Source organism: Zalophus californianus, chromosome 3 (genome assembly GCF_009762305.2).
Source record: "Zalophus californianus isolate mZalCal1 chromosome 3, mZalCal1.pri.v2, whole genome shotgun sequence".
Lineage (NCBI taxonomy): Eukaryota > Metazoa > Chordata > Mammalia > Carnivora > Otariidae > Zalophus > Zalophus californianus.
The window spans coordinates 59,571,231-59,588,303 of NC_045597.1; the positions used below are offsets into that span (position 1 = coordinate 59,571,231).

The window sequence follows — 17,073 nt, forward strand, 5'->3', positions numbered from 1 at the left end:
CATCTGATAAAGAACTATTATCTAGGGGCAACTTGCTGGCTCAGTCAGAAGACCATGCAACTCTTGATTTTGGGGTTGTGAGTTTGAGCCCCACATTGGGTGTAGCGATTACTTAAATAAATAAACTTTTAAAAAAAAGGGCCGTTATCTAAAATATACAGAGAACTCTTTTTTAAAAAAAAGATTTTATTTATTTATTTGAAAGAGAGAGAGAGGGAGAGAGAGCACAGAGGGAGAGGGAGGAGCAGACTCCCCACTGAGCAGAGAGGCCAATGCGGGGCTCGATCCCTGGAGCCTGAGATCATGACTTGAGCTGAAAGCAGCCACTTAAGCAACTGAGCCACCAGGCGCCCCTAAAATATACAGAGAACACTTAAAACTCAACAAGTAGAAAACAAATAACCTGATTTAAAAATGAGACAAAGACCTTAACAGACATCTCTCCAAATAGACAGATGGCAAGTAAGCATATGGGAAGATGATTCACATCATATGTCATCAGGGAAATGGATATTAAAACAATAAAGAGATACCACTACATACCTATTAGAATGGCCAAAATCTAAAACTGTCAACATCAAATTGTAATGAGTGTGTGGAGCAGTAGGAACTCTCATTAATTGTTTGTGGGAATACAAATGGTAAAGTCACTTTGGAACAGAGTTCGGCAGTTTTTTACAAAACTAAACGTATTATTAGCATATGATCTAGCAATTGCACTCCCTGGTGTTTACCCAAATGAATTGAAAACTTATTTCCATCTGCCCACAGATGTTTATAGCAGTTAGGAAAAGTTGAAATTTGAAATTTGTTTATTTATTATATATATATATTTTTATTAACATATAATGTATTATTTGTTTCAGGGGTACAGATCTGTGGTTCATCAGTCTTACACAATTCACAGCACTCACCATAGCACATACCCTCCCCAATGTCCATCACCTAGCCACCCCATCTCTCCCACCCCCCTCCACTCCAGCAACCCTCAGTTTGTTTCCTGAGATTTAAGAGTCTCTTATGGTTTGTCTCCCTCTCTGGCTTCATCTTCTTTCATTTTTCCCTCCCTTCCCCTATGATCCTCTGTTTTGTTTCTCCAATTCCTCATATCAATGAGACCATATGAGACGTGTCTTTCTCTGATTGACTTATTTCGCTTAGCATAATACCCTCCAGTTCCATCCACGTCATTGCAAATGGCAAGATTTCATTTTTTTTGATGGCTGCATAATATTCCATTGTGTGTGTGTGTGTGTGTGTGTGTGTGTGTGTGTGTGTATGTATGTACCACATCTTCTTTATCCATTCGTCTGTTGATGGACATCTAGGCTCTTTCCATAGTTTGGCTATTGTGGACATTGCTGCTATAAACATTGGGGTGCACGTACCCCTTCGGATCACTACATTTGTACCTTTGGGGTAAATACCCAGTAGTGCAATTGCTGAGTCATAGGGTAGCTCTATTTTCAACTTTTTGAGGAATCTCCATACTGTTTTCCAGAGTGGCTACACCAGCTTGCATTCCCACCAACAGTGTAGGAGGGTTCCCTTTTCTCTACATCCTTGCCAACATCTGTTGTTTCCTGACTTGTTAATTTTTTAGCCATTCTATTATATATTTTTTGAAAATTGAAACTTAAAAGATGTTTAAAATAGTACCTCCTAAAATAAAAAAAGCTTATAATCTATGATACCTGTGCAGAATCTATATCCAGAGAACTACAAAACATTGATGAAATAAAGCAAAGAAGATCTGAATAAATGGAGAGATATGCTGTGTTTATGGATTGGAAGACTCAATATTGTTAAGATGCCAATTCTCCCCACTTTGATCTACACATTGAGCACAATCCCAAGAAAAATCTTGGCCAACATATTTTTAGATATTGACAAGTAGATTCAACATTTATATGGAAAAGCTTATGAAACTAGAAGAGTCAAGTTTTTAAAAAATGTCAACAAAAAAGAAAAAAGTTGGAAGATTTACACTACCCAATTTTAAGGCTTATTGTAAAGCTATAGTAACCAAGACAGTGTGGTAGTGTTAAAAGGATAGATGTATATATCAATTTATCATTTGATCAGAATAGAGGCCAATAATAGACCTACAAAAATGTAGTCAACTTATATGTGACAAAGTTACAAAGGCAATTCAGTAGAGAAAAGATAGTGTTTTCCATAAATGGTGCTAGAATAATCATTCATCCATGTGCAGAAAAGAAACTTAGACACACAACCCATACCTCATACAAAAATTAACTTAACAGACTTAAATATAAAAGTAAAACTATAAGACTTATAGGGGAAAAAAAAACAAACCACTGGAAATCTTGGATTTGGTGATCCATTTTTAGATATGCCACCAAAAGCGCAACTCATAATACAAAAAGTTACAAAACTGAATTTTATCAAAATTAAATACTTTTGCTCTGCAAGATAATCTGTTAAGAGAATGAATTAACAAGCTGTAAATGGGAACAAAATATTTGTAGATCACATACCCAGTAAAGAACTTGTATTCAGGGGTGCTTGGATGGCTCAGTCAGTTGAGCATCCGACTCTTGGTTTCGGCTTGTGTCATAATCTCAGGGTGGTGAGGTTGAGCCCCAGGTTGGGGTCCACGCTCAGCAGCCTGCTTGAGATTCTCTCCCTCTCCCTTGTGCACATGCAGGTGCATGCTCTCTCTCTCTCTAAAATAAAGAAAACAAAGCTCAAATACATATATATAAAGAACTTGTATTTAGAGTATATAAAGAACTCTTTTTTTGGCTATAATTTTTTTTTTAAGTAGGCTCTATGCCCAACATGGGGCTTGAACTCACAACCCTAAGATCAAGAGTTGCATGTTCTACCACAGAGCCAGCCAGGCACCCCTGCTGTAATTTTTTAAAATTTGAATTCCAGTATAGTTAACATACAGTGTTATATTAGTTTCAGATGTACAATGTAGTGATTCAACAATTCTCTACATTACTTAGTGCTCATCATGATAAGTGTACTCTCTTAATCCCCTTCACTTGTTTCTCCCCACCCATCTACCCCTCTGGCAATCAGTTTGTTCTCTATATTTAAGAGTCTGTTTTTTGGTTTATCTTTTTTTTCCATTTGTTTTGTTTTCTAAATTCCATATATGAGTAAAATCATATGGTATTTGTCTTTATCTGATTGACTTATTTCACTTAGCTTTATATCCTCTGGATACATCCATGTTGTTGCAAATGACAAGATTTCATTCTTTTTTATGGCTGAATAATATTCCATTATATATATAAACCACATCTTCTTTATCCATTTATCTATCAATGGACTCTTGGGCTGCTTCCATATTGCTGCAATAAACATAGAGGTGTGTATATCTTTTCAAATTAGGGTATTTTTTGTATTCTTTGTATTCTTTGGGTAAATACTCAGTAGTGGAATTACTGGATCAGAGGGTAATTCTATTTAGAATATATAAAGAACTCTTATACCTCAACAATAATAAAACAAATAACCCAATTTAAAAATGGGCGAAATATTTGAAAAGAAACTACCCCAAGAAGATATATGGATGGCAAATAAATATATGGAAAGATGTCCAATATCTTTAGTGACTGAGGATACATAAATGAAAACAATGGGTCAATACTACAAACCTATTAAAATGGCTAAGATAAAGAGCTGAATACAAAATGTTGGCCATGATGAGCAGCAGCAAGAACTCTCATTCATTGCTGCTGGAAATGCAAAATGGTACAGCCACTTTAGAAAAAAAATTAGCCATTTCTTATAAAGTTAAATATACATTTAGCACATGACCCAGCAGCAATCCCACTCCTAGGTATTTGTCCGATTAAAACTTATGTTTACATAAAAATGTGTAGGTGAGTATTTATTCACAATTGCCCCCAAACAAGCCATCAAGGTGTAAATTAATAAACAAACTGTAGTAATCCATACAATGGAACATCACTCAGTAATAAAAAGGAACAAACTATTGATTCGTGCAACAACATTCGTGAATTTGAATGCATTTTAGTAAGAAGAACATGATTGTTGGGGCTGGATGATAAATCCAGGGAGATTCATTATTATATTCTCTACTTTTGTATGTAATTGAAAATTTCCATCATAAAAGTTTTTAAACAGTATTTTGATGTAGTATTTTAATGACATCATAATGTCCAGATATGACACAAATGTGATTAAAATTCCATATTCTGATGCTAGAAGCCACATCTAAAATGTTGCACAGCAAAATGCTAGATAAATGGAGATCAAATCTGGTAATATAAATTATTTCATTTAATGTCTTAAGATATATAATCAGAAAGCTTTTTGAATGGTTTCCAGTACACAATTCTGAGAGGAAATAAGACTTTGGCTCATTGGTTTTAAGAATTTAACTTGCCTGCGTACTGGAAACAGTGTAGAAAGCTACACAGAACAGTCTGGACTCTGGCAGTGAGAGACAGGCCAACCCAGTATCAGGATAGAGGCCGGGGATACAAGTGAGTACTTTTCCTTCTGTGTGTCTGTCAGTGTAGGGTATGTTATAGAAGAAAGAAGTTTGCTACAAGCTGTCTCTACTTGTATTTTCTTTAACTTGAGACTGAAGTTCAAGAACAGCCAGTAATCAGTCATTCCTATGGATCTCTTGATATCATTTCTGAAGATGAGGCTCGTGGAATTCTATCTACTCCCCAGTATAGGACCGCCTGAAAGTTTTTCCCCACTATTTTAAGCTGTAATCAGACCACATTGAAGTTTCAACACTTCTATCCACCTTCTACCAAAAAAATCACCACTCTTAAAAAGTTATGAGTAGTTTCTGAGGTGATGGTAATGTTCTATTATCTTGATAGGGATTTGGGATACACAGGTGTAGGCATTTGTTAAAACTTGGGGATTTACATGTAAGATTTTGCATTTAATTGTATATAAATTTCACTTCAAAAATTTAAAAAACCATCAACAAATCTTTAATTCTATTAATGATATGCATGTTGAATTATTTAAGGGGACATAGAGCAATGTCTGCAATTTACTTTGGAATGCATGAAAAATAAGATGATTAGATGATTGGATAGAGAAATGAATAGACGTGCAAAAGGTAAAACATTAATGGTAGAATCTGGAGGGTAGATGTACAGTATTCACTATAAAATTCTCTCAGTTTTGCTCTATGTTTTCTAAATTTGCATAATAAAATGTCTGAAAAACTATCAAGAAACTTAATGCCACCCTAATTCATTCAGTAGGAAATGCAAAAGAGGCCACCGCTATGATTAGATCTGTATTCTGATTACCAGGTTCTATAGTGTTTTAGACTTAATCTAATTTCCTGGATTCTGATCTCTTGTGGTTTTTACTACTTAAAACTAGTTACCTTATTATCCCTCTACTTTGACTTTCTGGTTTACCTGTTAAATTGCTCATTCATTTTCAAATACTTATCTTTGCCTACTACGCACCAGGCCCTATGTAGGTATTGGCGAATATTGTCTCTGTCCCCACGGGGCTTCCATCCATGGTTTATCCCAATAACCAGTACCTCTACTCCCTTAATTCTGTCAGGAATGCTGGTTCCTGCATCTCTGGCTAAGGCTACACTGTCAGGACCATTTTATCATGGAATACCATAGACTCCACACCAAGGGCCTACGAGGTTTGGCCGGGGGCGGGGGGGTCTATGAAAAATGTTTTATATTTGAAAAAAAAAAATCTCCACTTTACAAAAAACAAACCACAAAATCCTCGACATTCCCTAGGCTGTAGAAACAACTTCTAGTCATCTTGATTCTCCCTTTCTCATAGCTTTTGATCCAATAGGACTGCCAAGTGGCATTTCTGTTCCCAGTGGCAAATCTGGTCCTAATGTGGATGCTGTAGGGGAGTAAGGAACTCCAACAGTCAGAAGGATGCCTAAGCTGTTACAGCCTTAACCACTGTGACTTTGCTCTTTGGACTCCCTTGGGCTGATTCCTTGTTCACCAGGCTATCTTCTGATTTCCACGTAGGTCTGCAGAGAGAATGCAGTGTTTAGTCTTTCTGGTCCCTGTAACAGTGGTTACTCAAGCAAACAAGTAAAGTAGCTTATAATGAAGAGTTGTTACATCACATGTCTAGAATTCAGGGAGAAAAAAAACACCAATCATGCCAACATCTTCCTCCTCCTCCTCCTCATCATCATCTCTTGTGGCCATTAATTTCTCAGTGTAAGTTAAGTTGGTAATTTAATAACTGAGAAAGGGGAATGAGGAATATTTTGGCCCACTTTATCAGCCATAGCCTTAGCTTTCAATGGTTCTAGTTGACTCACGGCTCCTAAAGCGTTTTTCTCAGCTTCTGGGTTCTAAATACCACTCCTCTCCCCTTGTTGACTTTACTTGTCCTCTGATCTCATGCAAGGCCCATTTTACCAACTGAGACTTTAGCTTTTGTTTCTCCACTTTTAGCTGTGTTATTTCAGCATCCCTTGGGCAAGACCCAACCAACCCAGGGCCCTTGGGCCACAGCGATGCTCCTATGGCTTGTGCCCACTGCGTACTCAGAGCTGGGGCTTAGACAACGTTTTTGCACATAAAACTCCATAATTATAAAGATTTCCACCCAGTACATATCGACAGATACAGAATAGTAGTTTTAAAGGCTTTGTTTGAACAAGAGCAAACAACAGAACAATGCCTCATAAACCAGTATTTAATGAAGACTGAGAGCATTGTGGATATTTTATTTTTATTGGTTGGTAATTATGCCTGCATGATTCACAAAATTACTGTAACATTCCTGATTTTATTGTTCCCCCAGGAAATCCTTCTCTATTTTAAATAAAGTGTGTTTTATTTATCGAATGCATGGGATATCTCTACCCTGTTATAGAATTCAACACTGTAAATAAACATAAAGAGCTATGTGGTTTAACTATTTTAACAGAAGATTAGCTCCCTACAGAGAACAGGGAATTTGTATCCCTTTCCCTCTGGAACCCAAAGGAGACTGATGAAAGCAGTTTGCAAGTACTATGTTGAGATGATTGAATCTTGAGTCATCTTCACATCTCTAGTCTGTTGTGTTCATTTGGGTAACTATGAACACATGGAGATCCATTCCTCGGATAGGAAACCCCCAGAACTCACTGCATAGGATCTACCCCAGCTTGGCATTATCTTTTCTGCATTTTTCTTCTGTTACTGTTTGAAAAAACTATAAAGAAGAAAATGAACACATGTGTGTGTGTGTGTGTGTGTGTGTGTAACTTGTTTCAGTTACCATCAGTTTTGGTATTCAGTGCTATTCAAATATGTTCATCTAACATTATGGCTGATGTAACTGGCACATTTTTTTAGATAAGTACATCCATAGCCTCGCAGCATATGGTTCAATACAATTTAGCACCTCTGATGTGAAAGGCACTGAGCAATCTTAAATCTTTTATGGAACAAAGTAGGGTATAAACCAACCAACTAACAAACTACAAAGATACAAGAGGGGAGAGGCAAAGAGCACTGTACTAGTCCTAACCTTACTAGAACCTAGGGGTATTCTGGTTAAAGGCCAAACCAATACTTTAATACTTCATAAAGAATTATGATATAAAGGATTATTAATAAAATAATGATTAGGGACACCTGGGTGGCTCAGTTGGTTAAGCATCTGCCTTTGGCTCAGGCCATGATCTAGGGGTCCTGGGATTGAGTCCTGCATCGGGCTCCCTGCTCAGCAGGAAGCTGCTTCTCCCTCTCCCTCTCCCTCTCTCACTGTGTCTCTCTCTGTCAAATAAATAAAATCTTTAAAAAATAAATAAAAAAGAAAAAAAGAAGAAAAATAATGATTAGAGCTCTTTTTATAATTGTATGAAGGAGAATCTGTGTTTACTCATAAATATTTATTATTCATTAAGTATTACATAAATAGTATTTATTATTATTTATATAATAGGTAAAGTACTATATGTTAACCATTCTTCAGGATTAAATATTTTATGTTAAAGCTGTATGAAAAGATACTGCCTAAACCTCTCTACAAGATACATGAAATTCTAACATAACTGTGGAAATTCAACATGTTTTAACTTGTCACCAGGCACAGGACATTGGTCTACCATCCCCTCCTCTCCATCCTGGTCCTCACTCCCACCTCCTACCTCCCCCTGAATTAGGACAAATAAGAATATAAATATGATATAACCTGGCAAACCTTCTGATGAGCTTTCACTACTACGTACCAGCGACCTTGGTCATTACAGTGACATTTGTATGTTTCACACACTTTCATTCAGTTTATTTCACAAAGCTTAATGTGCTTTGTTCAGAATTGGTACAGGTACATTCTCAACATTTCTGACACACATAAAAATATTGGTTTTGTTTTTGCTGATTGAATAAAATTGGGAGGTGGTGGTTTCTTGTTGTTGTTTGGTAATAGGGCTCACATTTGCAGAGAATTAGGTGAGGATTTTCAGGGGCAGGAAGCCTGTCAAAGCATTTTCTGTTAAACCATTGGCTGACAGCACTTGGTCAAACCGCAAGTATCCCGGGCTGGGCTTCATCAGGTCAGAGCGTGGCCATTTGCCTTAGGTGCTCAGGGCCTCCCACCTGTACCTGCCCCTGCACCCCGCCCACTTCCATCAGTGGTGTCTGTTTGTGAGGGTGGGGGTGGGGGGAAGGGGCTCTCACTTTTCACCCTATGCACTTCTGTGCTGCCTGCATTTCTCCCACATGTGCCTTTTTGTGAGAACCTGTAAGTTCCACTCGCTTTTGCTTGCTCTTTCCAAAGACATGTGTTTCTTACTGTAAGATGTTCATCATGGTGCAGCCCTTGCCCTGTGGCTTCTCATACTTTGTATGCCTTTCTGCTTCCCCAGCCTTCTCTTTTCTAACCTTTTGCTTTTCCTCCACTCTCATGGGGTTCCAGCTCTGCCTGTCCTTTCTTTCTTCTTTTGCATGGGTTTTGGTGAACTATACCTCTGTAGGATCTGTTTTAGAGATTCATCGAAGGCCCTCATTTGTAATTACACCCACGATTTGTCGCTGTGATGGCCGCTTCTTTAGGCCTTGGTTTCAAGAAGTTTGTCCACAGTGACTTCTGTGTGGAGTGGCATATTTCTCGACTTCCTTTATTTTCTCCCCTCACATATTTTGAGAAGGATATAAGGAAAACCTGTGTTCTTCCTCTTCAACTTCTTTTGCCCCCTGGCTTGTACAGAATATTTGTTAACAGCAGAATTTTCTTTTAAAGCAAAAGGAAGGGGTGCTGGGTGGCTCAGTCGTTAAGCGACTGCCTTCCGCCCAGGTCACGATCCCAGGGTCCTGGGATCGAGCCCTGCATCGGGGTCCGTGCTCCATGGGAAGCCTGCTTCTCCCTCTCCCACTCCCCCTGCTTGTGTTCCCTCTCTCGCTCTCTCTCTCTGTCAAATAAATAAATAAAATCTTAAAAAAAAAAAGCAAAAGGAAATTATTGCTAGAGGAGACAAAGTTAACTAAAAGGCACACTGAGTTGCTGGGTATGTCCAGAGTCTGATTTAGATTTGAGAAGAGGAGCAGAAGTAATTTTTGTATTTTGGAAAGTGAGGAGGACTCCTGGCCTAGTTTCAAGGACATGCATGACCAGAGAAAGCCTATTAAAAAAATTAAAAAAATAAAATCCAACAAAATCAAGTTGGGAAGATAAGCCAGGCTCTTGTTACTAAAAGTGTCAGAGATCTTGGTTGTATATTTTAAATGCACTAATTACTTATTAGTTTAATATCAAAATGCGTAGATATCCTCCTGGCCCTTGTTCTTGTTCTTAGCCTCCATTCCCTCTCTGTGGAGTCCTGATCTTTCTCCGCAGCCCCTCCCACACCTACCTTGGATCAGAGCTGTCAGGACTACTCTCAGGTTGTCTCCTGTGTCTAAGGGAGCACCGGGGAGCCAGATTGCTCCTATGCAGGTCATCAGTTTGTGTGCACAGAGAAAATGCTAGAGTGAGTCATAGTCCTCCTTTCCTAACCAAAGGGCATTGTATTGTGCTGTTTGAGTTGGGCTCTTGTACACCACTTGAGGTTGCAAACCTATGGTACATGAGGCACAGTTCAGTGACACCCCTTTCAAGTGACATTTTAATGATCTGATTTGGGTGTGTCCCAGTAGACTGTGAGATCCTTTAAGGCTGCGACACTTTTCTTTATCTTTGATCCCCAGCCCTAAGCACACTTGTGCCTCGCTCAGGATATGTACTAAATAAATGTTGCTTGGTTGGAATGCTACAGCAGGAGGGGAAGGGCAAAAGCTGGGCTGTGTACCCAGGCGGAGAAGAGGACGCTGTATGAGGCTGCATCACCTTCACAGGGCCAGCAGAGAGCGCCCTTGCATCAGTAGAGAGAGCGCGGTTCCTTACCCACCCCCACTTGTTTACTGGAGCGTTACCTTTTGGGTGAACCCAGGGCCTGAGACTACAGACATTTAAACTTAAACCTCGCACACATGCATTAGGACATCACCAACTGTACAGATGAAGTCTGTGTTACATTCAGTCCAAAGGCACAAGAACAATCCAGAATTAGCTTGAGGAATACTAAGCCATGACATCTCTGGTAGAATCAAACCTAAAGAAGAAAAATTACCTAGTGTTCCAGGAAATCTTAGTAATTTTAAAGTTGGAATGCTCTTTACACTCACTTGACAATCTAGTTCCTTTAATCCAGCTACCACATTTCTCAGGCGAGGAAGCTGAGGTTTGTCCTCTAGGCTCCTGAAGAGGATAGAGCTAGAGAAAAATTATACTTCTCTCAACACTGGGTTTTAGGCGTGTTTTGAAAACATGTGGGGGCGCCTGGGTGGCTCAGTCGGTTAAGCGACTGCCTTCGGCTCAGGTCATGATCCTGGAGTCCTGGGATCGAGTCCCGCATCGGGCTCCCTGCTCAGCAGGGAGTCTGCTTCTCCCTCTGACCCTCTTCCCTCTCATGCTTTCTATCTCTCATTCTCTCTCTCTCAAATAAATAAATAAAATCTTTAAAAAAAAAAAAAAAGAAAACATGTGGAAAGATGGCCATTTGGAAAAACTGCATCTAGAATCCTTCTATCTCTCTTTCACACTCTCTCATATACATTTATGTATGTACATAATGTACATATAAATATGTAAAAATATGGAATATGTAATGTATATTTATATATAAATAACATCGAAATTAAATTTGAAATATAAGTATATATAAACACACACACACATACCCAGGCCCTATAAAGAGGCAGTATAGCCTAGTGATTCAGCATATGGCTGTGATCCACCCAGACTGCCTGGGTTTGAATTCTGGTTCTGTCATTTATTAGCTGTGTGACCTTGAGCAGGTTACTTAACCTCTTTGTGACTTAATTTCCTCATCTATAAAGGTAGCTAATAACAGTACATATTTTATTAGATTACTTTAAGGATTCAATGAGTTAATCTTTGTAAACCTTCTAGGACAGTGCTTGGGACATAAAAAGTAGTGTAATAATTTTCTGCTAAATAAAATACATAAAAATTTGGAAAGACACTATTTTAAAAGTACATAAGGGCAACATTCCAAGGGTACTTTTTTAAAAGATTAGAAATTGGCTTTGAAAAATCTTTGCAGGGGGGAGGAATCAATTGTGTGATAAATTATAAAGGTGTGAGAAAGAATGTGTGGTTAATTAACCTGACCAAAAAGCCTTACATTACAATTCCAGGAGAGGCTCTGGTTTCCAAGGTCCATAAAAGTTTTCTGAGAGCTTTTTTTTCCCCTCCTTTTGGAAAGCTTCAAAAACAACCCAAACTGAAATCCTCAAACCTTCAAAGAATCAAGTGCTTAGAGCATTTTAAATGCACCTACCCCTCTTGCTGCATTGTTTCTGACGAACCATGACTCTCTCTCCAAGGCTGGTCAGTTCTCATCTCCCTCCTTCCCCAGGTGTCCATTTGAAGGCAGCCTTACTTGTGTTCTGTTTTTCTGTTGGGGCTGTAGGGAGTAACTGGCAGGAAAAAGAAACAGGATAGTATGTCTGTGCAGCGTGGGAAGTCTGGGAGGTCTCAACTTCAGGGCAAGTCATGGCAAAGGGAATCCCTTGCTCTTCATGAGACGGACGGCTCACATCCCTGGCAAAAACCAGGGTCGAGGGCAGTCCGGCCCAACTCTAAGGGACTGTCACTGGACAGGTTAAGGCAACTCTAAAAAAGTGCAGAAGGGGGAGCACTTGGGTTGGTATCACAGGTCCTCCTTGGGGAGAAGCACAGCAAGAAAGCCACCCTCCAGGAAATGTCCCAGGAGTGGAGCCTGGAGCCTCCTCAGAGCCCAGGAGTGGGGCGGGGATGCTCGTAGAAGGAAAAGGGGTCCATAAAAGAGACGCTGGCTGTAAGGGGGCAGGGCAGAGTGGGTATCAGAAGTCCTGAGCTCAGGATTCTTTGAAAAGAGAGGACAGGCCATCTGGCATGTGACTCTTGATCTTGGGGTGTGAGTTCAAGCCCCATGTTGGGTGTAGAGATCACTTAAAAAAGAAAAGGAAGGAAGGAAAGAAGGAAGAGAAAGAGAAAGAAAGAAAAGAAAGAGAAAAAGAGAGAAAGAAAGAAAGAATAGGAAGATGGAAGGAAGGAAGGAAGGAAGGAAGGAAGGAAGGAACGAAGGAACGAAGGAACGAAGGAACGAAGGAAGGAAGAAAGAAAAGAAAGTGAGGACAATGAAGTGGGCTGGGGCTTAAGGGCCCTTCAACAGAACACTTACACGAATTCTCCCAGCCAGCAGGAAGGGAGGGGCCTGAGAGCTTCTCTGGCTTCTCAAACTTGCAGATGAGTGGGAATCACCTGGGGATCTTCTGATTCTGATTCAAAGGTATGGAATACCACCTCTGATTCTGCATTTCTAACAAGATCCTTGGTGAGCCTGCTGATCCCAAGACCCTACTTTCAGAAGCAAGGGTCTCTTCTATTTGAGTCTAGAGGTCAGGGAGCAGAGACCCAATCACTGGGCAGACTCTTTCAGCTCCAGTTCAAATTCAAGGTAGTCTCCAGGTTCCCAGGTAGTAAAAGCATTTAAGGAGGAGTTCATTTATGGGGCAAGGAGGGAAAGGGGTCTCAGATTTAGGGACTCCTCACCAACCTCCCAGGGTACCTGGGGGCTAGGAAGAAGAATGGCTGGTCTTTCCATGAGTGGGTGAATAATAATCAGGGAGATGACCAGTAATCAGGGAGATCTGGTGAGGCAGAAGATGCTAGCACCTGAAGGTCCCAAAGCAGCCCCTAAATTCCCCACAGGCAGCTTTTCACATGCTACCTAGAGGCTGCCATTTGAGAGGTTTTGAAACAAGATACTGGGTTACCCCACAGAAGCACTTGCCAAACCAGGTGACCCATTGAGAGAACCTGCTAATTGTAATAGAGGCAGAATGTTATCTGTACTAAGTCTAAAACAGTTTTCCAGGGGGAAATGAGGACGGGCCAAGGCAGCCAAAAAGGGCTGGGTGTTGCCTTTGCAGAAAGCTGAGTTACACGGACAAACAGCGTTGCCAGGTGTCCTGTATTGAACCAAACTGTGTGGTATTTTAGCTTCTGGTGTATTAAAATGCAGCAAATACCTGTTTTAAAAAATCATTATTATTTCAGATGTACTTTTCTTACATTTGGAGTGATTTTGAATCAGCAGAGGTTTGTAATTTTAGCTTTTAGTTACTCCTTCTGCTAAGTATTGAATGGACAAACACCACTTAAAGGAGCTGTAGGATTCTTTTGAAATGCGAGCAATCCTTTTGTGTATCTGTGTGCAAGGAAACTGTTCCAACACTAATGTTAAGTATTCTGTTAAGTAAAGTCAAAGTGTATCCCTTGGGAGGGGAGGGTGCCCTCTGCAAATAAAGTGTTTTGTTTCCTCGTTCTCTGTGGGGTGGATATTTTTATAATCCTATTTACCCAGGAAGCAGGGAAACAGAGTCATCTTGGGGGTAGTCATAAGCGCCAGCGTTTTTCGAGGATTTACCATGTGCCCGACACTGTGTGAGACTCGATGTCCTCTACCCCTTTCTGCAACAATCCCATGAGGGAGATGTCTCCTTGTCCCCATTTCACAGGTAGAGGAAACAGTCTCCCTGAGTCCCAAAACCAAATTCCTCTTTTTCTCTCAGATTCCCTCATCCAACTTATAACAAGTTCTGTCTGTCCGTGATAACTCCAAAATAGATCCAAAACTCTGACCTTTTTTCAACTTAGCTCAGGCCCTCGTTAGCCATCTTGCTTGAACACTGCATTAGCCTTCAACTGCCCTCATGATGCTACTCTTAACCCTAGGACTTTCCTCCCTACACACAGTGGCCAGAGTGGTCTGTTTATTTTTATTTTTTAAGTGTTTTTATTTGAGCCTCATTGACACAGCGTTACATCAGTTTTAGGTTTACAGCATAGCTGATTGCACTTCTCTATACTTTATGCTGTGCTCACCACGAGTGAAGCAACCATCTGTCCCTGTGTGGTGCTATTACAATATCACTGACTCTCTTCCCTGTGCCCTTTCATCCCTGTGACTAATTCATTCCATAACTGCAAGTCTGCATCTTCCCAGAGCGGTCTTTTTAAAATTGTAAGTCATACCATGTACTCTTGAGTGACTTCCCTTCACATTTATTTTTAAGATTTTATTTATTTATTTGACACAGACACAGCAAGAGAGGGAACACAAGCAGGGGGAGAGGGAGAGGGAGAAGCAGGTTTCCTGCTGAGCAGGGAGCCCGATGCAAGACTCGATCCCAGGACCCTGGGATCATGACCTGAGCCGAAGGCAGATGCTTAACCGACTGAGCCACCCAGGTGCCCCTTCCCTTAACATTTAAAATAAAACTCACAGTCCTTTCCAGGACTTACAAGGCCCTACACGATCTGCTCCCAGTTCCTGCGTGCAAATTCTTCATTCATTCAACAAGTATTTGTTGAGGGCCTACTATGTGCCAGGCACTATTCTAGATGTTGGGCATCTTGTTCCTGTATAGAGCTTATATTCTAGTGGGAGGAAACAATAGCTAAAGAAATATGTAGGCCATCAGGTGGTAATACGTTCTATGAAGATAAATGAAGTAGAAAAGGAGAATGGGCGGGTGCCTGGGTGGCTCAGTTGGTAGAGCATGTCGTCTTTTGATCTTGGGGTTGTGAGTGCGAGCTCTACCATGTAGAGATTATTAAAAAAAATAGTAAACTTAAAAAAGGAAACAAAAGAATAGGGAGTGCTGAGTGGCAGTGAGGGTCTACCAGGATGGCCAAGTGGGCAGCCAGGAAATTCTTCCTGAGAAAGTGACACTAGAGCAGAGACCTGAAGATGAGGAAGGCGTGAGCCAAGTGGATTCTGGAGAAAGAGCATTCAAGATAGAGGGAACAGCAAGTGCAAAGGCCCTAAGGAAGAGTGTGCTTGGCATATTTGAGGAACAGCAATGAGGCAGATGTGGCTAGAGCAGAGAGAGTAAGGCAGGGGAGTAAGCAGAGGTCAGAGAGGTCCCTGGGGTGGGCTGGGGGTGAGATCAGGCCATGTAAGTACTTGTGGGTCCCCACTCTGCCCCCACTCTGGGGGCCTGGATTTTGAGTGGGTGGGCAGCAGGGGAAGAATATGAGCAGGGCAGCGATGTGACTGTGGAGAAGGGCAGGGAGACTTGCTTGGAATCAGAAACAGGAGCAATAATGGAGGCAAAGATCAGAAGGGAGGCAATGCAGGAAGAGGGCTCCAGTGATGCCCATGGGTCTGGGAAGTGAGGATAGAAGACCAAGCATTGGATGTGCCGAGGCAAAAGATTTTGCAAATGAGGCGTTTTCCATGGGATGGTGGCCACAGCCTGCTGGAGAGGGTTCAGAGGGAATGGGGAGAAAGGAGGTAAAGATGGTGAGCAAAAGTGGTTGTGCTGTAGAGACCATCAGAAGCCTGAGGTGGTGGGTCAGCAAGAGACGATTTTGTGAGGGGCACCTGGGTGGCTCAGGTCATGATCCCAGGGTCCCGGGATCGAGCCCCACATCGGGCTCCCTGCTCAGCAAGAAGTCTGCTTCTCCCTCTCCCTCTGTGCTCTCTCTCAAATAAATAAATAAAATCTTAAAAAAAAAAAGAGAGCGATGACTTTGTTACAGTGGAGGGAAGTAATACAGTTCCTTATGCTGGTGGGATCATGAAGGAGAAAGAAGGACACTCTCTAGAGAAGTCTGGAGGGATGGAGTGTGCATACCTGCCAGAAGGCGTGCAGCCCTGGCACCCACAGGACGGAGGGCGAGGATGGGATGCAAGGGCAGCTGGGAGCCCATGGGCGTCCTCAATTGCTTGCTTCTGTTTTCTTAGTGAGATAGGAAGTCTCCGTGAAGATGAGGATTGCAGGAGAAGTGTTACAGGTTTGAGGAAAGAAAGAGGACATGCAGCTGAGGAGTTGAGTGTTTACGCAAAGGGGTAGTTACTATACTGGACTTTGGATCTAAGCTGATTAAGGAAGGAAGTGAGGATATGAGGGAGGAGAGGAGCAATAAAAAGGTAATGCAACAGCGGACTACTGTAGGATCCAATGGAGCTGGAGAAATTTTGGGTTTGGGGGACTGTATGGCTAGGAAGATGGGGGAGTAGAAATTGGAATGCTTCACGTGCCACCATTCTCTCTCCTACACTCCATTTCAGCTCACTTGCCTTACTGCTGTTTCTCCAACACTTAAAGTTGGTTTCTGCCTCAGGGCCTTTGTACTTGTCATTCCCTTCACATCTTTTCATGGCTTGTTCTCTAACTCTACTCAGCTCTCTGCTCTAATGTCACATCCTCAGGGAGGTTTTGTCTGATCACCTAGATTGAAAAAAGTCTCTGTCCCCTGACTCTGTTTCATTTTTCTACATGACATTTATTGCTTCCTGGAATTATGCTATATTCATTCATAGGTTTATATTCGATGTCTCCCACTAGAATGTAAGCTCCATAAGGGTAGGAATATTGTTTTATGCACCATTTTATCTCTAACACATAATAATGGGCACTCAACAAATGTTTGCTGAGTGAATGGTGAATGAATGAACTTGCCCAAGGTCACTCAGCTAGTAAGTGATGGAGCCAAGATTCACACCCAGAAGTCTGACGCTAGAGCTTTTGCTCTTATGTA

The 17,073-nt window shown here is 41.1% G+C and overlaps 1 protein-coding gene across 1 annotated transcript in view; it reads left to right on the plus strand.

Moving 5' to 3' along the window:
- Positions 1-4,181: 4,181 nt before the first annotated feature.
- TRIM13 (tripartite motif containing 13) overlaps positions 4,182-17,073 on the plus strand; it is a 39,071-nt gene continuing 26,179 nt past the window's right edge. The window contains exon 1 of the mRNA XM_027588259.1: positions 4,182-4,265. The gene's annotated coding sequence lies outside the window, so the exon portion shown is untranslated. The remainder of the gene's footprint in view (positions 4,266-17,073) is intronic.